Genomic DNA, 24,337 nt, shown 5'->3' with positions numbered 1-24,337 from the left:
ACCCACAGCAAATAATCAGTTACTTACAGCCTCTTATAGCTAGGGTAACCCTGACTGTGCCTGCCTGGGAGAACCATTGCTATCACCCTGTCTTTGAGAGAATGACCCCTGGACACTACCAGAAAGCAGCGTGTCCATGTGAGTGTCCCCACAGGTCATCTGCACACAGTCCCTTTCCCTCAAGGCTTAGGCCTTTGTTTCCCACCTTGTTAGAAGATGCATTAAGTTGGATTCTCTAATGCTCGACCTGCCTGGATACGAGGGGATGGCGACTGATCTCAGATGTTGAAGCCAATTTCAGAATGCCCTGGCCCCCATCTCTGATTAATTGGGCAGCCCACAGTGACTATTGACAGCCCCACCATGGGCAGAGGCCAGCCCCTGTTAACTTTTTGTCTTCAAATTACAAAGGCTGATCCACGTAAAAAGCAGCTTTCTGCATGTACCTGATTTTAATGTTATTGAAAACATCAGTAAAAAACCTAATCAAGCCAATGTAGGAAACATTCATAGTACTTGTTTTTTTAAATGGACATAAGAAGAATAAAAGCAATCTTAGACGCGTAATTGGTTCCAAGGGTGACATAACTATCAACAGTGCAGCAGGGGCATTGGCACAGGGGTCCTGGGTTGTAAGGGGGCCCTCTGCTCCTGAGTGCAAAGGGCTGTTGAGTTGTTGTGGGGGTCATTCTGCACACATCGGGGTGCCAGTCACCTGCCCAAGCAATGGGAAGCAATGTGGCAGACATATCAAAAAGCAGTCCATGCCCCCCTGGAGTAAGATTTATCCTCTCTCCGCCAGTAGACTGAACCTCTTCTGCTCACCCCTGCTTCATGGGACACCCCATTGGGGAGGGGGAATGACATTTCAGCAGCAGTTCATTTCCCGTCTGGATTGTGGCCTCCCCGTTCCCTTTTTGTCCACTTCCCCTTCTTCTCTGTGGAAGCCCCTTAGGACCCTTCCTTCCTTCGGCCCAACTTCTGCCCACTTAAAGTGCAATTTATAAGCCACCCATGTGATGAGGGAGGCCAGAAGCATCCAGGCAGAGACTGACCCCCAAACTGTCCAAAAAACAGCCACCTTGCCACCAAGAAAAAGGCCTATAGCTGAACCTCAAGCACTGGCCCATCACCTGATGCCTGAGTGCCCACTTTATCATGCTGATGTTTCAAAGGTGTTTGGCTCCAGTAAAACTCAGAATGAAAACATATATGAACTAGTTCTTCCTATCAAACACGGATGATATGCACTAAAGGAAATTTGGTCTGATGTAAGAATTGTAGAACTTCCTTCACCACATCCAGGAATGATTGAATTCTGCCTCCAATTTATACAGCTTCGACTGAGATCATCAAATACAACCTAGACTGAGTTAATTAGAAACTGCCTAGACTGAAATAATCAGATAGAGACTAGACTCAGATCATCATCTAAGTATAAAAAAAACCAAGGAAAGTGCTGTATAGGTAATAGCCCATGGGAGAGAGGCCGCTGTGAAGCTTTGAGGAAGGTTTCAGGATAGTCAACGGAGAGTCCCAATTCTACCTAAATCACTCGCAAAACTAGCATGTATGTTGAGTCCTGCAAAGTTATGATGGGGAAAATAGGGCAATGGAACACACCGGTTTCGCCCCAGGGCATCAGCACCACTAGTCAAAAGGGCACCACTCCGGATGATGTGGACAGAAACACTTCAAACGTTCATTCACCAAGGTGACCTATCTGAATACTGATGATGAACCCCAAGAGACCAAGGCAAAGCAATTGCTGAACAGGCAAAGGTTCTCCTTAAAAAGGAAGAGAGAGGACAGCATATACCGAACAACAACCAGGACAGGTAGCACAATAACAGTACCGAAAAGAGAATAAAAAGCACAACAAAGTGAAGGGGCGTGGAACTGGGTGACTAACATGAGTGGGAGCCACTGCAACTGAAAAGTGTTGCCAGGATGAAACTGTAACATGATGGTTTGTACCTGTAGTACCTCTCGCGACCTGGAAGTGTCTCTTACCACTGCCGAAGCGCTCTACCGCTGGACACCGTTATGCACTATGTCTACCTCCTGAACACTACCCCTCAGTTTTCAATACTCTTCATCATCTTCCTGGTTTAAATGAAAATGTGAATGGATTCTCTTGGATATAACTCATGAATTCCTGCACCTACAGAAATGCATGTGGGTGTGTGGTTTTCCGTAAGAGCTGTCTCGTCTGAATTCTGACAGCCTGATTGGAATTTCTACTGTGGTCTCCAGCTGGGAGATAGAATCACATGTAGAATTATAAATGGGTAACAGTGAATTACAGGGATGTTTTCACCAACGGGTTCTGAGTGGTATCAAATAAACAATGAGAACATTACTTGAGTTGTTTATATGATGTCACTCAAAACCCTGAGCAGAAAAACATTTCCATAATTCACTTTTTAGCCATCTATAATTTTGTTCTGTATGACATTCAAAAGCATCTGTCCCTGATTTAAACTGCTACGCAGCGGCAGAGGGCAAATGGAATAACCATACATAACAATGGCTCTCCTTCCTGTCCCAAATGTAAAACCAAAAAACCTTACCTGTCATCCTTAACCAATCCCCACTACCTTGCCTGCCTTCCACCCCCTTCTGCATTTGTGATTTCTGATTTCAGTCATTGCAGACAAACAGGACTGCTCTACCAAGCTCTTAGAGAGCCCTGTCAGCCTGGCCTGGAAGACCTTTATAATATAGCAACGGTGGGTAATGAGTTTTGTTATCAGCTGTTGCTACATCGTACCCGTGAGTTACAAGACTTAGAATCGGGAATAAAGGATAAAGGCTTTACATAGAAGCCATATACAACAAAAGTATACAAATTTCACTCAGGGAGCCAGAGTTCACCTTAGGTTGCCTGCCTAAGCAGCAAGGTGGTTTCCAGAAAGAGAAAAGTGCATATGTTTTTTTTTTTGTTCAACAAAGCGGCAATCAATATGTAGACATTTAATAGGAACAAATGCCACAAATGAAGAAAGCAGGTAAAAGATGAATGGATAATGGCCAGCTATACGCAACCTCGTACTTAGCCTTTGCCAGAGGGGCTCTAATATGGGTTCGTCCTGGAGTGCCATTCCAATTGTCATCAGAGTTGGTCAACCATGATGGGAAATAGGTTGTTGTAACGGGCCGTCTAGCAGGTCACGACTTTACCATAGTGGGACTCGGACCAAGGAGGCTTTCTCACTGACCTACCTAGAGTCCTAGCCCCACATGCAACACATGAAATACTGATGGGGGAGACAACTGCGCTGCAGGCTTGACCCTTGACAGATCTCACCCACCGCTGAGAGACTCTCCAGTCCACCGACTGGCACAAGCATTCACAACTTGGCAGTAAAGATGGGGGTTGCTGGACTGCTGTAGAGGTCTGCACTGTGAGACCGTGGATTACCCCTTTTACTCAGGGATACACGACTTGCTTGTAAGCCTCAACACTTTTTTGTACTCCCCGGGGGTCCATAGAGTGACCCAGAAAATTGAATATCTATGTCGTACAGTCTCAAATCATAACCCAATTTTATGATTGGAAACTGGCAGTTCACACAGAAGAACTCCGTTGTTTCACCCACCGCAAGTACATGGTATAGGCCCACGCTGAATGAGACAAGGCAGGAACCCTGCTGGCCTGGCTGGCTAACCCCACATCTAGAGGGTCCCTGATTCTCAAAACAGAATTGGAATTGGGGGAATGCCTCTATACCCAAGACAGCAGATTTGTCAGATGCTCCCCAGCTGATGAGAGAGTATCTAGACTCTATAGCCCTCCTGATGCTCAGATGGGAAGAAGCAGTGGTTTTGGAAGGAGCAATTACATTCCAAGAGGTGCAAGTAGCTATTAAAGTCATGGTATGTGGAAAGGTTCAGAGGACTGATGGCTTGCCTGTGGAATTTTATGCAACAAAAGCAAGCAAACTGGCACCACGATTGGTCTCCCTCTATGACACGGCCCAGGAAATGGGACGCCTCCCCACTTCCACTGATGAAGCCCGAGTCGTTCCATTGCTGAAGCCAGGAAGCCCCCCTGCCAACACCTTAAGGCTTCCCACCCATTATTCATGTTAAACATGGACTATAAAACTTTCTGCTGATTCTTAGCAACCTATCTTCTCCCCCTTGTGCCTAAACTAATACAAGTGGACCAGGTGTCTCCAACCAGTCGATTACCTGCTACCAGTAGCTCCCAGACCCCTTCAGAGTGGCTCACAGCTTGGAGTTCATTTTTAAATAAGCACAGGGTCACATTTTTACTTTTAAAGTTAAGGGAAAGCTGTGCTATATGTATATTACTATGTTCAGGTTACAGATAGCAGGGCCTGATAATGTGCAGTGTTGGAGTCAGATTTATGACCCAGGGCACAGAGGTGAAGAGTTGAAGCCCTGATATTTGACTATTAAATAAAAGTAATTGTCTACTCAATATTGGAGGTGAGAACAAAATTATGTTTCTCAATGCTCAATTGCGGAGAAAATTAAAATGAAAAGTTACCTTATTATCAAGTTAACTTTTCATTTTAAATGTCTCTATTTCTTTCAAAGTGTTGATCTAACAAACAGCAGGCTCTTGCTCCCAGTGGTCAGTAGAACACCGTGCCATATTTATAACTCAAAAATACAATCATTTTTTTAATGGGAGAAATTTAAAGTGCAGAAAAATGTTCCACACTATGAACATTTTTGCAGTTTAAATTTTCCCCATTTAAAAGAAACGGTTGTGTGTTTGTGGTATACATGTAACGGTGACACATATGACGAAAGGTATGTCCTATGCCATAAGCATATATGACACAGGCTCTCAGCTACCCATACATCCCATTCATATGCACACATGTTCATACATCGCCAAAGACCACACTCTTACTGACAAACATGGCAGCCCTGTCATAGTGCCCCTAGTCAAAGTATTTTGTTCAAACCATAGTGTATGGCTCTATGAACATTAGGCTTAAAGTAAAGGAAGCTGGGAATTGGGGAGTCAGGTAATAATGCACAAGTTATTTAGCCTTTGGTTTCTCACGATGATTCTCACTGATCAGAAGTAGCTCTCGCTACAGAAAAGGATGGAGACTCCTCATGTGGACCGGGATGTAACATGGCAACTAACATTCATAGGCTTCTTTCAGTCCTCAAGGCGTAGATCCCCGACAAGGCAGTGATAGTGGCCGTAGACATCGAAGAAGCTTTTGACAGTCTCTGGTGGGACTTCCTATACCAAACGATGCTGCGGATGGGCATTGGACAAGGGTTTGCACAGTGGACCAGATTACTTTATTGGGCACCCACTACCTGAGTTAGAATCGGCAAAATATATCTCAGACACTTATATTGTGGGATGAGGCATTAGGCCAGGATGCCCTCTCTCCCACTACTGTTTGCCATTGCTGTAGAGCCATTTGTTGGCAGGATTAAGGGTAAATTGCACCACACCACCATCTACGGTGACGACATGCTTCTGTTTCTGCACAGCATAGATGAGGGCTTGCCAGGAGCAGTAGCGCTCCGTAGGGATTTGGGAGTGTATCTAGCCTCTGTATTAACTGGCAAAACTCTCACCTCCTCCCATTATGTCTGGATGTGCCCCATCCCCCAGACCTCCACGGCCTTGCCTTGGAAGGGACCTGCCTGAAATATCTGGGGGGGTCAACATCTACCACAATCCTCTTGACCTTCTAGAGTGCAATATTGGTGCAGCCATCAGAGGTCTCCCTACCAATGTAGGCTTTTGGAAAACGTTACCACGATCTGTTGCTGGGAGAATAGCAGTGGCAAAGCTGGTGGCACTCCCTAGACTGTTGTATTTCTTTTCTACTCTACACATTGTCATCCCAGACAGACCTGAATTTATTGCTGACCAAACTTATGTGGGGATCAGGTAGGCATAGAGTAGCAATAACTAAATTACAATGCCCGAAGACGAATGGGGACTTTGCATCACCAGATTTTGAGGTATATTATTTAGCAGCACAACTCCAGTGGTTCAATCAGTGGATCATAGCCAGAGTAACACTGTAAGGGGACACTGATAAAGCGATCCCGGGCTTTGTGATGGATGGTCTAGATCCTCCTGAACCCAGAGCAACCACTTCTGCAAAGTACTATGGACCTGCAGGTTGTTCGCCATTGTTGGCAGCGCTCTCTCCGATGTACTGAGGTTGGCAGACCCTACTCATTAGTCCTTCTGCTGAGAGGACTAGAACATATGACCCCAGGCACCGCACTAAGAAGACTGGCAGGTAGGTCCCAATAGGGTGGGAAACATCTACTGAGACGGGGAACTTATGTAATTTGATGACTTCGCTACTGCATTTGGGATAACATGTGGCCAATTTCTCCTACATTGTGCAGTGACAGCGATTTTGAGCGCCCATTGGAGTGCTGGTTTAGTCGAAATTCCTCCCCCCCACAGGGGTTGCCAAATCCTATGCACCACAGTGGGTCATTTTAAAGCGGTAACATGCCTGTATCAAACCTTACGGTCCGAAAGAGTCACACCATTGAGGGACCTATGAGAGAAATGGGTGGAGGACATTGCACTACCAATCTCCGATGCAGAATGAACCACAAAACTCACCAACATATACCGGGTATCGAGGAACTCTTGTTTTAAATTAATCCGTTTTTATTTGTTAAACAGAGCTTACCTTAGCCCTGGCAACATTAATCGCCTCTTTCAAGTTGCTACAGCAGCCGTTCCCAGATGCGGAGCACAAGGGGCCAAAATGCTTCACATGGTATGGTCTTGCCCTGAATTGACTGATTTTCGGAAGGAGATGGTCATGTACACCAACATGGGTATTGAGAGGTCCATCCCACACACTCAATTGGCAAGCCTACTGGAGAGATTCCCGTGTCCACACACCTGTAAAACTACCACCAGGTTTGTGGATCTTGCCATGATCCTGAACAAAGCAAGAGATCACCATGCACTGGAAGGCGTCCAAAGGCCCAAGACCAGATAAATGGCTGCAAGACCTTCTTAGATGGACAGGTTACAAAAGCACTGCTCTATTCCAGGAGGTGAGAAGATGGAGGGGCTTGATGGGTAAGACTAAAGCCTGGGAGCACACAGCGGACTGTCTTAAGGAACCTGACCCAGAGCGCCCTGAACACTCTCTTCTACTCATAGACGAACCAGCAGTGGAACAAGGCTAATTCTCTTCAGCTATTACACATGGCGGAATGCATGGGACACCTCATATTTAGGGATTCCACAATGATACAAGTTACGAGGGCTATACTAGGCAGGGGGTCGTAGGATGGGGTATGTGGGCACAGGGGTGGAGGAGTGTTTGTGTTGAATGGGTAGGGCTCTAGTGATTCTTACATCTCCACTCTTGTATTGACACTTTCTTATGCTTACTCTCGTTATTCAATAACTGACATAAGATATGTGTGTGAGTACTGAATATTGTACTGCTCAAGCTGAGCAAAAGTTGATTGCATTCTTGGAAAACTTAATTAAAATGTTGTAAAAAAAAAAAAAAAGATAAAAGGATAACAAAAAGTTTAAAAATAGTCTTTTGGAATATAATAATATGGGGCCTGATTTTGAGTTTGACAGAACGACAGATGACCTTTCCATCCTATTTAGATTGTAGACATATACACTCTGATTCAGGCAGGTGGAATATTCACTGCTTTTTGGCAGATGTTTCACATCCAGTAAATTCTAAATCGGACATGAAGTGGCCCAAAGACTTTGTTATCAAAAGTGTCCACCACAGGGCAGCAAAGTACTAACAATTTTCATTGAACAGCTTCAGCGTCCTAGAGACTAGAGGGGTTACTGTGAAGTAATTTTCCTCAGTAGGTCTTTGTAATAAATGTGCAGGCTTTTTCATTAGGTTATCTTTGTCTTAGTTCTTTCTGATCTGATCTGGGGAACCAGTCCTATTGAAAACAGCTGCAGAGGTCTCCCCACAGCTGTCATAGTTACATGCAGTCTTCCCATTAGCACATCAGCTACTTGTGAAGTCTATAACTTGCCAGCAGCTCCCTTTGGTACAAGATCATTTATTTCAGCTTCCAAACACAGATTTCCAGGAGGCAATGTTCCTGTCAGGCAGGAAGCCAGTCCTTGATAGATTAGCCCCAGTACCACCCTGTGGACCTATTCATGTCCAGGGAACTGGCCTTCACAAGGCTTAGAGTGCATCACTAAAGTAGTGATTTAGCTCGTCAAACTCCCTCCATCAAGCAAAGCGCTTCTTTGTAGCTCATGTTACATCCTGGAGCTCACAGGTTCAAATGAATCCGCACGTCTGTGTGATCGTTTGTGTCTTCGAGGACCGTCAATATTTCAAACACATTTGCCAAATGCTCTTGGTTCTCAATTTAACCTCTACAATGCGGGCGTGGCAGGTCACGACCAGTGGCCGACACCAGGGAGGAGGTTAAAAAATTCTCACATGCGTTGCATCTGAGGATTTATTTATTTTTAATTTAAAAAACCATAGGAGACACGGAAGATCTTTCATGTCTCCCCCCACCCGCTCCTTTGTGACGTCAGCACGTCGCAAGGCGCGCTGATGTCACTACCTGTTTTCCCCACCAGAGCAGGAAGCGCCCTTGCTCCGGTGGGGAAAACAGGCCCAAATGGGCCTTCCCGACGTTCGGGAAGGCCTCGTTTGAAAGGGGAAACTCTCCCCTTTCAAACAAGGCCTTCCTGAATGGGTTTCCTGGCCCTCGATCAAAGAGCAGCTGCGATCGAGGGCCAGGAAACCCCCACGAGACACCAGGGATTTCACATGGGGGGGTCGGCCTCCTCGGCAAAGAGGCAGGCCCCCCCAAGGGGCAATTTTTTTCTTAGCTGTAGGTTTACCCTGGAGGAGGCGGGTGTAAAAAAAAAAAAAAAAAAAACAATGTCAACAAATTTAAAAAACAACAACATTAAATGAAATTGACAGGGGGTCGCCCGTGAGCAGGGCAACCCCCTGACGAGACAATACTTTTTTTAACAGCTGTATGGTTTCCCTGGGGGCCATAGTGGCTTTAAAAAATATATATATATATATACATATATATATATACAGTATAGAGAGAGAGCGAGAGAGAGAGAGAGATCTATCTCTCTCTCTTTATATATATTATATATATATATATAAACCATACAGCTGTTAAAAAAAAATATATATCTATATATATCTATATATATATATATATATATATATATAGAGAGAGAGAGAGAGAGATCTATCTCTCTCTCTCTCTCTATATATATATATATATATATATATATATATATATATATATATTTATAGTGATCACTTTTGTCAATGTGTGTGGTTTCCCTGGGGGCTGTGATCGGTCCCCAGGAAAATCTTACACCCACATATAAAAGTGATCTCTTTACATACATATATATATATGTATATATATATATGTATTCGCCACCAGTTGTCTTGCAGTTGCAGCTTGCGTCTTCAAAGCAATGTACATACTTCAACTGACGCGTTTCAACTGTAGCTTTTAGGCAGTAATAAAAATGTGAAGTAACTCTTGTGATTATGTTTCAGCTAGAAAAGGATCTGACTTTTGTCTAGTGGCAGTTTTGATGCCATAAAGTATCGCAGAAGGTTTATATGCCCAATGAAAGGATCAAAACTGTATTATATGTGAATAGCAGAGTGGATTAGTAAAGCCAGCCATTACCTGCGCTATAATACAAATGAAATGTACGTGCGAGGGGGGCTATGGAGAGATGAAATGCACGTTTGCTGGGTGGTAGTGAGGGAATTGGAGGAGGAGGTAATGGGAGTGGGAGAACTAATAATGATTGCTGGACGGGGCTCTAGAGGCGCTAAAGACTGTGACGATTGCTATGTGACAGGGTGTAATAGTGTGTCTTTTTTTTTTTTTTTTGAGTGTCTTGAGAGAACATGCTGATTGAGGGACAAAGCAAAGGTAAGGTGACCTCTACTGTTGCAGGTATCACACACCCACCAGCAATTTTGTGACTGTCTACATATGCTAGCATTTTAGAGCGACAGTTTAGCCAGTATCAGAGATGGCATCTCATTGGATGACTGCTGCTCAAGCCCTATCTTGGGTTATAGTGGACAGCTCTGACATAGGATCAGAGACTGAGACAGAACCTGAGGGATAGGGCAATGGCGCAGATTCTGGGAGTTATTTTTCAGTCGGAGGAGTCCCATTCGATAAGTCCTCTTCCAGTGATTATGAGTGAAGTGATGAGGACAGTCCTGCTGTCCCATCGCAAGCACAGTCAGTGCAGCGGGACGATAGCGGGTTAGCCCAACCCAGAGAGCAGGTGAATGCGGCAGCAAGCACTGAGAGAGTGCTCTCTTGGGAGCTCCTCAATTTAGTTCAGCCCCAAATTCCACCGTCCAAATCGTATTGTGGAGACATCAAAATTATCTATAAAAAAACAACCTGGTTTGTAAGGCAGGCACCTGCGTTTTTGGTCCTGGGCTCAGCAGCCATATAGGGAATCCTACAAAGCCCAGACATTTCTGCAAACTTGACATCCGGGGGAGTCCACAGAGGTGTGACTTGTGTGGATTCCCCAAAGTATTCTTACCCAGAATACCCTGCAAAGCTGAAATGTTGACTAAAAAACTTCATTTTTTTCTTGCATTTCTGTCACACAAACTACAGGAATATGTTAGGATCCACAAAATTCCTACCACCCAGTGTTTCCCCACCTGTCCTGATAAAAACGCTACCCCACTTGAGTGCCTGTACCTAGTGCCTGTTTCAGGAATGGATCACCCCAGGGTCAACTGTTGCCCTCATGTAAGGACCAACATTGACTATTGTGTGATCTATTCCTGACACAGCCACTAGGCCTACCCACACAAGTGAGGTACCATTTTTATCAGGAGACTTGGGGGAATGCTGGGTGGAAGGTAATTTGTGACTCCTCTCGGATTCCAGAACTTTCTATCACAGTAATGTGAGGAAAAAGTTGTTTTCTTGCAAATATTGAGGTTTGCAAAGGATTCTGGGTAACAGAACCTGGTGAGTGCGCCACAAGTTATCCCATCCTCGGTTCCCCTATGTGTCTTGTTTTTAAAAAATGCACAGGTTTGGTAGGTTTTTCTAGGTACCGGCTGAGCTAGAGACCAAAATCCACAGCTAGGCACTTTCCAAAAAACACTTCCATTTTCAATGTAAATATTTGATGTGTCCATGTTGCGTTTTGGGGCGTTTCCTGTTGCGGGGACTAGGCCTACCAACACAAGTGAGGTACCATTTTTATCGGGAGACTTGGGGGAATGCTGGGTGGATGGAAATTTGTGGCTCCTCTCAAATTCCAGACTTTCCATCACCGAAATATGAGGAAAAAGTGTTTTTTTGCCAAATTGTGAGGTTTGCAAAGGATTTTGGGTAACATAACCTGGTGAGAGCCCCACAAGTTACCCATTCTGAATTCCCCTAGACGTCTAGTTTTCAAAAATGCATAAGTTTGCTAGGTTTCCCTAGGTGCCGGCTGAGTTACAGACCACAGCCAGGCACTTTGCAAAAAAACTGGTTAGTTTTCTTTAGGGAAATGTGATGTGTCCATGTTGTGTTTTGGGGCATTTACTGTTGCGGGCACTAGGCCTACCCACACAAGTGAGGTACCATTTTTATTGGGCGACTTGAGGGAATGCTGGGTGGAAAGAAGTCTGTGGCTCCTCTCAGATTCCAGAACTTTGCAGCACCGAAATGTGAGGGAAAGGTGTTTTATTTGCCAAATGTTCAGGTTTGCAAAGGATCCTGGGTAACAGAACCTAATGAAAGCCCCAGAAGCCACCCCATCCTGGATTTCCCTAGGTGTCTAGTTTTCTAAAATACACAGTTTTGGTAGGTTTCCCTCTGTGCCGGCTCAGCTAGAGGCCAAAGACCACAGCTGGGCACTTTACAAAAAACACGTCAGATATCAATGTAAAAACGTGGTGTGTCCATGTTGCGTTTCCTGTTGCCGGCAGTAGGCCTACCCACACAAGTGAGGTACCATTTTTATCGGGAGAATTGGGGGAACAAAGATTAGTACAACAAGTGTTGTTGCCCCTTGCATTTCTCTCCTTCTTTTACTTCCAAATGTAAGACAGTGTGTAAAAAACATGTCTATTTGAGAAATGTCCTGTAATTCACATGCTAGTATGGGGACCCCAGAATTCAGAGATGTGCAAATAACCACTGCTTCTCAACACCTTATCTTGTGCCCATTTTGGAAATACAAAGGTTTCCTTGATAGCTATTTTTCAGTCTTTATATTTCACCAAATGAATTGCTGTATACACGGTATACAATGAAAACCCATCTCAAGGTGCAGCTCATTTATTGGCTCTGGGTACCTCGCGTTCTTGATGAACCTACAGGCCCTATACATCCCCGCAACCAGAAGAGTCCAGCAGATGTAACGATATATTGCTTTTGAAAATTTGACATGGCAGGAAAAGTTACATAGTAGAACGTGGAGCAAAATGGCTGTTTTTTTCAGCTCAATTTCAATATATTTTTATTTTAGCTGTTACTTTCTGTAGGAAAACCTTGAAGGATCTACACAAATGACCCCTTGCTGAATTCATAGTTTTGTCTACTTTTCAAAAATGTTTAGCTGTCCGAGGTCCAGCATTGGTTTCACATCCATTTCTGTCACTAACTGGAAGGGGGCTGAAAGCACAAAAAATAGTAACAAGCATTTTCAATGCAACGGGTCTCGCATTTGTTAGAGTTAGAGCTATTAGCGTTGTAAAGCAAAAAAAAACAATGCAGCGCAATCGCGCTATGTAAAATGCTGCAGGATCGCGCTGCTTGTAAAATAAACAGATAAAGTAGTCCGGACTCCAGGCTGAAAACATCGAGCCTTGTATGTTTTTGGTACTTTACCGGTTCTGTGTAGGTGGGCTAAATACCGGAAAAGGCATGACGTATGCATGCCTTTCACAAATGAAAGCAAGCGGATTTTAAAAGGCAAGCCCACGAACCAATGTAAGTGACTGACGTGGCATGGGCGTGGTTTAAAGCCCAAAGAGAGATTACAGAATGGCCGGAGCACTTTGTGCTCACCCATAAAAATGGGGTATGCCCCAGTAAAATGCCAAAATTGCGTTGAAAATTTGGTTTTCTGATTCAAGTCTGCCTGTTCCTGAAAGCTGGGGGATATGCTGATTTTAGCACCATATACCCTTTGTTGATGCTATTTTCAGTGGAAAAAAACACATGCTTTCTTCTACAGCCCTTTTTTCCCATTTTTCGGAGAAAAAAAAATATTTTTGCTGTATTTTGGCAAATTTCTTGGTCTTTTCCAGGGGAATCCACAAAATCTGGGTTCCTATAGAATCCCTATGATGTTGGGGAAAAAAGGACGCAAATTTGGCGTGAAGAGCTTATGTGCACAAAAAGTTATGAAGGCCTAAGCGTGAACTACCGCAAATAGCAAAAAAGGGGCTCAGCACTGGGGGAGGCCCAGCAGCTAAGGGGTTAATTTGCCTTTGAGAGATCTCAAAACGTTGAGTTCTCATAACAAGGTCTTTCAGCCCACCATCACTGCCTGGGATGAAGGCCATTGATTTGTAAGAATGGTCTTCGGAATGGCTGACTTCTGAGCTCCACCCCATATGATGGACCTCTTGTCTCCTCTAGCTAAGCACAGAAGCTAAACCGTAGTTTTCTTCTCACCATATGCAAGGCCTCCAAAGGCAGAGAGCTACCTAGCTGACAGCACACATGGCACCCTTGTATGGGTAGATGCCCAAAGTGAGAACTGTGCCAGCATGCATCGGAAGTTCCTGCAAGCTGCAGTTTTGCTACCCTTTCATAACACCAAGTGACTCATTCTCAGATGCAAAGTTCAGTCAGAACTTAGTTGCATGATTGCTTTAAAGGGGGTAAATGTTGCCAAGGAGTGCCTGTGCCGCCCACATAGGCCAAGAGAGTGAAAATGAAAGACAGCTTCATGTTCACCACATCGAGTTATGAAAGTGATACAGTGTGTCCTGGCGCATTTGTGGCAATTCCTCTATCAGTTCCCTCCCTGCTTCTCCGTACTGTAGGGCGCTCCTCAATATACAGCACTTTTGCTTATAGATGTAACCCATGGGAGCTCTGCCACTTTGCCTATGCAGATAGCATGAAGGCGTGTGCTACACGAATGCCTATATTTGTTACTGCACCAACAGGCAGACTTTGCCAAAATAACCATGTTGAACCTAAAGATGCCTCTTGTGGAGCGTGACAGCCCTTTCCCACGTTTTCCTCTCCCTGAAGTCTCTTCTCTGTGTGCTTGTGTCTCTTCCTGACAGAGTGTGGGACAGCAGCAAGCTGTGGGTGTGTTCAAAGTACCCGACACCAGTTGCTGACTTATTTGATGGCATTTTGTTGAGGGCGTCTTAATGTGTGGGACGAGGATGGGAATGGTTTCATCTAATAGTTCACCTGTGAGGAGAGCTTCTTAACAGAGACCCCAAGGAGTGGAATGGGCTAAGCTGAGTAAACTTCAGTGGCCTCAATGAAGGGTCTCAGTTGTTGTAATCGGAAATGCATAACGGTTATAACAAAATGAAGTGTTCGTCGTGCTGTTTGTGTAACACAGAACGACGAGGCTATCTGCAAAATGAGCCAAAGGGCTCCTAAAATGACACAAAAGCTGGCCAGATATACAAGGTCCTGGCGCTATTGAGGTCCTCCAACACTGGCTGCAGCCCAGATATACAAGGTCCTTGAAAACTATGAGGGCGTACAGGGTGGCTACCTCCCAAATATACAGTTCAGCAATGGCCTCCAAGGTTGGGCCCCTCCCTGATATACAAGTCTTGAGCTGAGAGAGAGCCTCCAAGGGTGACCATCTTCCAATTATACAAAGGACCTGACCTGAGTAGGGGCATGCATGGCTGACCCCTGTCCAGATTTATAAGGGCCTTGGCTCAGTGTGCCCATCAAGGCTTGCATCCCTCCAGATATGCAAAGGTTTTACGCTCACTGAGATGCTTCAGGTCTGGCTGCCTCCCAGGTATACAAGGATCTTACGCTTAGTGAGGACCTCCAAGGACCTTCGTCGGAGTGGTGGCACATAAGGCTGGCGATCTCCCAGATGTACAAAGGCCGAGGCCTGAGTGGAGGCTGCCAAGGAGGGTCACTTCCCAGACATACAAGGACCCTGGAATGAGTGGGCCCTTTATATAAGACAGCCCCCCCCCCCCCCCCCCAAATACTGGGATAGCAGAATCCCGTGGTACACCCCTGTTTTTTGTGCCTGCGCTACACAGATTTAAAAACTCCCTTCCTATCTATAGTTTGGAGTGTCTATTTCTATTCATGGAAAAAACTGGATTCTTGCTTTCTTGGTGCTCCCTGTTTCTCTCGTCGCCACCTGTTGTTTGTCCTTGTTAGTCAGCAGGGCGCACTGTGTCTCCTGCCGCCAGCTTCTTCTCGTCTGAAGTCTCACTGGGGTGGCGGAGAGGGAATGCCAATCTCGCGTGCCCTGCTTTTCGGTTCTTCCCGCCATCAGGTGTCTGAGGTTGAGCTGAGGGACTTGTTGGAATCGGTAAAGCGGTGCGCGCGCAGGTGTCTGTCTTACGGAAGTCCTCAGCAGGGAGAGAAGTGGCGGGGGATCTGGATGACGGATGTAAAAACGTGGGAGGACCTAAGGAGAGAGGAGGGAAACAGCTGAAACATTGACGGTAAGAGGAGGAAAGGGACAAGGAGGAGAACTGACGATCACGAAAGAGATAGGGAATGGCGGGATGTGGGAAGGGAGACTGATGAGCTCAGAGAACGATCGGAAAATTGTATGAGATCCTTTTAACCAACATTTGATGGCATTTCACATCTCTGGGGGAGAGGCCAGGCAGACGGAAATGAGATTACTTGCTCCTCTGCTGACAGGCGATTTGAAAAATGGAGGGGGTTTCAATTCGCTGTCACTTATTTAACGTTATTTGCTGTTCCCTGGAGTGTGAGGGGAGGGGGCAGAGTGCAAAGGTGCCGTCTAAGAAGGCCCATTGAGAGATCCAGGATGAAGACCCTATTGATGGGAGCGCTAGAGCTGAAAGGGAGGCAGGACTTCCCGGCACTGCTGTAGGGCGAGAGCCTTGAATAAATAAGGGGGCTAAATAAAAGGCTACAAAGTTTCTGGGTATGTGGACTGAGCTTTCTTACTTAAAAGCGCACTGCATATTACCAGTGATGGAAATGGATCAAGCACTCTGATGGCAGAAACAGGCGGAGGATTAAGGGCAGTGGCGTAATGAAGCTTGTGAAAAGGACGTCCCTTCCTATTAACAAGTCAAACTGGTATGTTATGAATGTTCAGCCACCGGGAATGCGGTCGCAAAACATTCGCAGATTACCACCAATTTCAAATTGGTGGTAAGCCATTCGAAAACTGGAAGGGGTCCCTTTGGGACCTTCCCCTTTGAGAATGGGGGCTTCAACATTTTTTCAGAGGAGGCAGTGGTCCCACAGACGATCCCTGCTTCCTTACGCCACCCTGCACAGTAAAAGAAGCAGCCCTGAATAAACTGCTGCACGACGAAAAAAACAAGCATTTGCAACACAGTGGGTCTCGCGTTTGCTTGAGGTAGAGCTATTAGCATCGTAAATTCCTAACAGGACTTTTCTCGCCACACAAATTGAAAATAAAAAAGTAAAACAGTTGAGACGAACTGATTCAATGCGCCTCCGTGAGAGCGAAGAGAGACAAAAGGAAAAAGAAGTTCGCTTGCAATCAAAGTTATGGCCAAAAGTGCAATTATCCATGTAACAGGGTCGATGGCCAAAGGGTAATAAAACCTCCCTAAGGAAGGACAAATGCAAAGCAGTTACCAACGATCCCCAGTTGTCGGTGGGACGCTTGAAATTGATTGCGACAGACCATGCCCCAGCCCTGCTAGCTTCTCAGGCCAGGATTGAAATCCCTAAAGTCCAGTCTGCCTGTGTGCGCAGCCCTTTGATGCTCCAGATTGCTGTGGGCCTTGGATGAGGGAACGAAGTCCGCTCCCGCCGGAGCACGAGGCTTCGGGGACAGATGTATCGACAGAAGCCTCATTAAATGCAGCGTATGCTTGGAAATAGAGGGCCTCATCCCACGGATGATGGGAAGGGGGCGGGGAGGGGGGAATAATTGCTTTCTGCTATCGGGTTGTTTGCAGTTAATTCGCTGGACGGGGTGAGTAGGGGTCCCGCCCCTCCCCCGCCCAGTGCAGGCATGACCGGCGGTGAGGGAGGGTGGCTTCGTCTGGCAGCCTGCGCACATAATCACTGTAAATGTAACAAAGATGCACTTGGAGGAGTGTCGCGGCCTAACCAGATTTCGCCTAGAGACTGATTTCATGCTTTTCTCACCTCCCTCCTTCTCAACCAGAAGAATTCTCGAGGCTCTCTGTCGTCTTCGTCCTCCTCTCTGTGCTCGCTTTTTCTGTCAATATAGGCACTTGTGATCTCTCCTTAACCAGGCACTTCCCTCACCCTTCCCGCGTCCCCTTCCCTCCTCTTTACTTGGCTTTTCTTATACCATTTTCTTTAACTTCTTCTATTTTCTTTTTCTACTTCCCCATTTCTGCAGCCTGTTCTGACTGTTGTATTCCCCCAGCTGTCACTCACTGTCCTCTCCGCGTCCACGTCATTCGCCTTATACCTGCACTTAATTCCTTATGCGGGTTTTACTTTCTCCCCGTTTTACTCCCTCCACCATAGATCTACTGCCACCGCCCTTACTGTTTTATTCTTATCTTCGCACCCCTGTGGCCCTTTCCCTATTTTCGTTCCACGCCATTCTCTTCCCTCTCATTACCTCGCGTTCTTCTGTCTTTGCGTCTTTCCTATTTTTGTCTTGCGCCATAATGTTTTTTTCCGTTGCCTTCACGGGCAGTTCCACTCTGTCACCCTTTTACTACACGCATTCTTTGCCTACTCTGGTATGCTGCCATTTTCCACTCTCCATCCTTTTTGTCTGTACACTGTTTTCTGTGTTCTCCCTTAGGTATCCTGCTCCCCCCTCCCCCTTTACAGGTCTGTCAGTCTTCTCCACATCTGACCCTGCTCTTATTCCTGTCTTTCCACTGCAGGTGTCTGGGGAAGTTGCTACTGGCCGCCACCTCACCTCATTCAGGGCGTCTGAAGCGTGAGTACTTCATGCATTCTTTTCTGCTGTCTACCTATGTCCATTCTACCTGGTGTCTTGTTTTCACATCTTTCCCTCCTCTCTAGTTTTGTCCTACCTTGGAGCAGCAGGTGCTGCGGCACACGCATGGCCACCAGTCCCACTTCATCCCCTGTTCCCCTTGGACCGCTTAGTTCCATTGACCCACCCATGCCACTGAGAGCTCTCCTCCAGGCCACTGCAGTCAGGGGTGTGGTACCTAGTGTACTTCATCCCCTGCACCTCACTGGTCTCTTGAGAGCATTGGCTCAGCATCCTCTCCTGAGATATCTTTTCCAAAGGTCATGCTTTTGGGGACCTGGCATCTCAGTGTGTGGACCACCAGCATGTCACATGTGTCATATATCATCCACAGCACTGACATAACAATCACATCACGTGTTAAATCCAGGTAAGTACAAGTGGAAAATAGTAATTCTCGTTACCAACTATGTTTTTGTTGTAAATATATTTTGGATGTGCACCTAGTTTTTCATGTTGGTAAACTCCCCTATTTCATGAGGGAAACTCATAAGAGTGAAACTGCCCAGACACTTATAAGCAGGTATTAGCAAAGCCTGTAGGCTGCTCCTTTAGGGCTTATTGCCAATACTTTATGGCTATGTTGCATAGCATCAGCAAGATGCTGTGTAGCAAGGCCGAAAATTAAACAAATAAATAAAAAATACACCAAAGTAAATACAATTAATAATAAAAAAAAAAGGTAGCCACATAATTTTGTAGTTTGACACATGCATCACCTTGCATGCACGGCTATAAAGTGATGCAGTGTTTTTTATAGGTGTTGCCTTCTAGACAGCGCATACACTGTTGTAAGCTGTTAGCTTAAAGTGGGCTTAGAGCCTGTGTAGGTGCTTTTCTTCCTCTCCTTGTGTTTCCCCCTCTTCTGGAGGATAGGCACATTGTGTACTTACACAGTTTGCTTTTTCAGGTGCTACTTTTTTCTTTCTGTTAAGCACTCTACAAAAGTGCATGTGTTTTTCAGGTGTCTCCCTAGTGTTCTTATCTTCCTTTCTATGAGTTGCCCTTGCTCATGTGCATTTCCCCTGCTTCCTTTCCTTGATGAGCTTGTGCTTGCATGGCCCTCCACCTGCGTTGCTTTCTTGCTTGTGTGTTTCTACCATCTCCAAGCTTCAAACACTGCTTTTCGCCTGTTTGATTTTCTCCCTTAGGATTCAGTGCTCCACACTGCTATCACTCTCACCTGTTTACTCCCCTCCGTGCCCTGCATGTTACTTCCCCCACCTGTGCTGTGCTTGCATGTTGATTCCGCACCCCTGTATTCCTTCATCCCCTGCCCACCTCCCAGTGGTGCTTCTGCTTCCCTCTGCTGTGATCTTCCACTTTCCCCTTGTTACTTCCGCCCTCTGCCCGTGTTGCTTTCCCCTACCCACTTTCTAAAAAATAAAAATAAAAAAATGCTTTTGCACATTTTCTATTTGAAAATCCGTGTCGGTCTGACAAGTAAACAAAAAACTTGAGCATTGGCAAAACCAATAGTTCTTGCATTTGGAAACTATTGGCTTTGCAGTAGGTCTAAAGGCAAAAAACGTAAAAGGCACTATGATGCAGTCGTTGTCATTTTGTAGGCGCACACATCACATGCGCACTACGAAGTGGCACAAGTGTTTTTTTTTTTTAAGTGCGCAGTTGGGGGTGAGTAACACTGTGGGTGCGGGTGAAAGGGGGAAGCAGCAAGGCAGGTTGGAGATTGGAAGGGCTATACAAGAGAGGAGGGTGCAGGGGAGGAAGAAACTTGGAGGGCGTGGGTTGGGGAAGCAATGTGGGACAAAGCAACATGAGGTGCTGGGTTGGCGAGGAGAAGCAACAGGCAAGAAAGCAGTGTGGAGCAGGGGTGAGCAGAACAGCTGAGAGAGAAAAAACAACACAGGGGAGAAGCATACAATGTTGACTGCATCATGAAAGGGCTGAGGAGAAGCAACAAGGCACACCCAAGGCGAGGTCAAGGGACGTAGATAAAGACGACAGCTGGAAAGCATGTGCACTCTGATGGAATGTTCAAGTGAAAAGAAGAAACTAGGTTCCTAAAAGTGAACAGTGTAAGGACACAAGTAATTAAGGACAAGTAAGTAAGGACAAAGCTCCAGGACAGGGTAGACACAACATGGACAAGGCAAGCCACTGAATAAGAAGCAAGCAAATGAAGGTAGCAGGAAAGCCAACCAATGGGGGGGCTTCAAGTCTGTATATGTCACAGCTCACAATGTCTTGAAACATACAGTACATGTGCTCTCTAGTAGACTTGACCTAAAAAGTGGGTGTGTCATTTTGTAGTCCTGGGCGGGCGCACCTAAAAAATTACATGGTTTTATTTTTATTTAGCTACGTTGCACAAATCAGCATGCCATAAAGCATAGATAAAAATAATTGACTAAGCCAATAGGTCCCAAGGGCAAGATCGGTTGGCCTTGTCAATCCTTATTTTGTATTCACCAATCCGAGACAAATCTCTTAATGGGAAATATATGAAATTGAAGTACTTCAAAAGAGCTTTACTAAGGTTAGGCGGTGGTCGGCAGCTTGCTGATAGAACAACTCGCCCCACAAAGTAAATAAATAAGTATTTTAAAACAAAAAAAAGACAGTGCTTGTCTTGAGGGTGTGGCCGAGCAACAGGGGGCCGACGGGGGTGACAAGCAAGCAGGAGTGGGCAGGGTGAGAAACAACAGAGTAGGCGGGGTGAGAAACGGGAACTGGGCAGGGGTGGAAGCATCGTGGAGTAGGTAGAGAGAGGGGAAGCACTCGATCAAGAAGCAACAGGGAGGGCTGGAAGAAAGCACACAGGAGAAAACAACATATAGCCCGGGGGAGTCTGGAGAAGGGAAGAAGTACACAAGATAGAGCTTGCTGTGCAGGGGTGTGGGGATTTGGGGGGCTGAAGCCCAGGAGGGAAAGAACTGGAAAACACCTACTCTCTCATGCAGTGTTATGCCAAAAAGAAAAAAAGTAGTTCCCTAAAAGTGAGTAGAGGAAGCATCAAAGTCAACCAGTCGGAGAGATGGCAACGAGGCTAGCCTTCAGGGGACAGACATACGCAAGAAGGGCAGGCTGGGACAAGTGATTGAATAAGAATCAAGCAAAATAGAGTGACAGTAGAGCCATTCAGTGGAAACAATAAGTGGGGTTGTAAGCTCTTGGTATGCCCACAATAGATCTTTTGCATTCAGACAGCTGCACTGTCTGGTAGCCTCAACCTAACGAAACCTAAACAGCAGCAGTCCAACAACAACACTTATATGCCTGTACATAAATATATTTTCTGAAGTAAATTTATGTATATGGCCATATGTATTCCTGTCGGGCATCCACAAAAGGATACCTGCCAGGTGTAAATGCATTTAGTATTCTGTAATTGTGTATCATGACTAAGTGAGTATTTTTTAAGGTCTTCACAAAAAAGCTTTCCCCTAAAAGAAAAAAGAACACCATGTGCAATTACATAGAAGGCTGCTTTATCCCAGGATTTGTAATGTGCATGCAATGTTTGCATTGGGAAAACAGCACTGTGTAAAAATGTCATTGGACATTGCCAAAGAGATAAATAATACAGATGTAAATAAGTGTATAGAAAATGTTACATAAGACAAAAGAGACTGCAAGGTGTAGGATTCAAAGGTCATCCATACTGGCAGGCATTTTTTAAGGGTGAGCTTGGACTGGAGAAGCTCAAACTCAGGATTTGAAATGTAACACAGTGGGTCTGGTTGGCTTCACTAATAAAATTGTATTTATTCTCACAGAAAACACTTTTAGCAACATTAGGATAATTAAAGATTGGGAAAAAACATAACTTTCTAGCATGTACTATGCTCTTTGCACGCAACTCTTTGATGGCAGTTCACAGTAGCAAAAGGATCTCTGTGACAAAAGCAGTAACCCACTGAGCAATTCACATAAAATACAGTTCTATGATCTACATGGTACTTGTTCTTTGCAGCAGACATATTAACCCTGTGCGCTACCTTAGATGAGTCAAAACCGCCACTAGGCAAAGCTCCTACCTCTCTCCAGCAGGACAATTAATCACCAGAGATATCTTGACACATTTATTGTTGCCTGACTATTGCTGCAACTCTGCAGTAGGTGATCTCAAAATACAGGTAGGCTAGAAACAAAACTGAGTGCTGAGTGGATTTTTCTGGCCTACTGATTTTGTTACTGGGGATCAATACCCCACCATAACAAAACCTGCTCCTCACCCTTCCAGCCTGCCTGCAAAACGCCTGATGCTCGGTATGACTAGTCCAGCATTGCATGCTATGGAAATGTTTGTGAAATGCAAAAAGTAGTACTCAGCATTTAGTAGTGCTTTTTACTTATGTAGATGAAATATTAATGGAGTAGGTCTTTGTAGAACTCTGATGGCTGAAAAAGGAAATAAGTGCTCCAATTTACAGTAAAAGAAACACTGCAACCCATTGTATCACACATAGGCAGCTCACTTCTAACCTCAACTCAGGCAAATATTAGAGGTTTGAAACCTCCTGACCCAGCAAGCCCAACTTACAAGTGAGATGGATTTAGGTGCTGAGACAGCTGGTGCAGCAAGTATACTTGCACCTTAATCCAGCCATTCTAAGTTTTTGCCTCCAGAATGTGGAATACCTCAGCCAGGTCCAAAGCCACATCAGAGTCTCCACTCTGGGCAGATACCTTTTCCCTTTCACCACCTGCTCTCTGCAGGTGATCAATGGCACCCAGGCCTTGTCGGTGTTAGGGGGTGAGGATGGAGTCCGGAGGCAGGGGATGCTGGTACAAGACATTCGGGAGCATTCTGTGCCCCCATTTAACATACACCTTTTTAGGTCTCTCATAGAAAGCTCATGCACTGTCTCTCTGAGACATTTTGTGTACTGTTAGTGGGTTTGGAGCCCTCCCATAAATTACAATTGGTGGGCTTCAAAGCCACTCCCAGTTGCTTGCTTGCTTCTTGCTGGCCAGCTCTGTGTTTGGCACTTCCCTCTTCTTGCATGTGACCATCCCCTAGAGACGTGGTACTCATGGTACGGCCCGGCAGACCTTCTGTGGCCGCCTGCAGACCTTTTTCCTAAATGTAGACTCTATGAGTCTACGACTACGTCTCGTTGGTAAATACAAAAGTGGGCTGCTGGAGCATGCACGATAGCAGCTTTGCTGTGCATTCCTCCCATTCCAAAGGCCCTCTTCTGATGTTCCTGCCCTGGAGCCAGAGCCGGGGTGACGTCACACGCTTGCGGTAGCGGGACGTAAAGACTCTTTAAAAGTCAGCTGACTTTTAAACGGTCTTTTGGAAGCTTCCCGCTACCTTCCCTGCCTGTATCAATGTCTTTTCACTCTTCCTAATTTAAAGGTAAGCCCCCACGATCTGCTCCCCTATGGGTGGTCGGGGTGGGCGGAGGTCTGTGGGGTGTATAGTAATCAATGCTTATTTTGTAAATAAAAATGTGCCAGTGCCCAAATCCCTCCTCTTAAAACATGCGCCGGCTGTAATTAAGTGTGCAAACACGGAATACTGAGGCAGCATAACCTTGAAGCCATCTTAGGCCTCTTCAATCCATATACAACCACTCCCTTCCACCTTCAGCTCACTCTTGCAGCTCTCTGCTTCCTCCATCTTTCCCAAATGTGTCTTTTGCTCGCAATAAATGCTTGAGGCAGAAAAATAAGCACCGGCCCTAAAAAATAAGTGCCAGTGCTCTGCACCGGAAACAACAAGCACAAATTAAGCACTGCTCATAATTCTAGTCTGCCTAATTTTTTTTTATTTGCATTCTTCGAAACTGAAGCCTAACGGTAGTAATGGTGGTTGAAGTGCACAACAACTGCCGGGGTTCTAATGGTTTAAGCTGCCAGTTTCATGCATCAGGTTGTGCGGCAATAAGCGTGACTTCTGTGTGTGTAATTATGTTTGAGTTTGCGTGCCCATGATGTGCTTATAGGTGTGCCTTCGTGTATGTGGAGTGGGAAGAGGTATGTATACCCGTGCTTCTATTTCTGTGGGATTCTCGAGCACTGCATCTTTCCTACGATATTTATGTATAGTATTTTCCACCTGGAGTCCCATGAAAGCGGTAGCTCTTGAAGCATCTTTTTTGGGGCAGGCACCAGAAGAATTCTGGAACATTGTGCTTTCTGACAAATTTCCTGTTCTTTTTACAGTGGCCGAGTAAGTAATTTGTATGTTTGGGTCAACATATG

The 24,337-nt window shown here is 45.5% G+C and overlaps 1 protein-coding gene across 11 annotated transcripts in view; it reads left to right on the top strand.

The window, feature by feature from the left end:
- Window positions 1-24,337, top strand: part of RBFOX3 (RNA binding fox-1 homolog 3) — a 1,585,357-nt gene that overhangs the window by 681,274 nt on the left and 879,746 nt on the right. For 4 of the 11 annotated variants that reach the window (XM_069199697.1, XM_069199694.1, XM_069199696.1 and 1 more), the window contains one exon: window positions 18,045-18,100. The exons of 4 other annotated variants lie outside the window; for them this stretch is intronic. The gene's annotated coding sequence lies outside the window, so the exon portion shown is untranslated. Of the gene's footprint in view, window positions 1-9,894; window positions 9,934-15,367; window positions 15,660-18,044; window positions 18,101-24,337 lie in introns of those variants that run through there. 3 more of the 11 variants (XM_069199702.1, XM_069199698.1, XM_069199701.1) reach the window with 2 other exon arrangements.

This window comes from Pleurodeles waltl, chromosome 7 (assembly GCF_031143425.1).
Source record: "Pleurodeles waltl isolate 20211129_DDA chromosome 7, aPleWal1.hap1.20221129, whole genome shotgun sequence".
Lineage (NCBI taxonomy): Eukaryota > Metazoa > Chordata > Amphibia > Caudata > Salamandridae > Pleurodeles > Pleurodeles waltl.
This window is presented reverse-complemented; position numbering and strand designations above follow the sequence as displayed.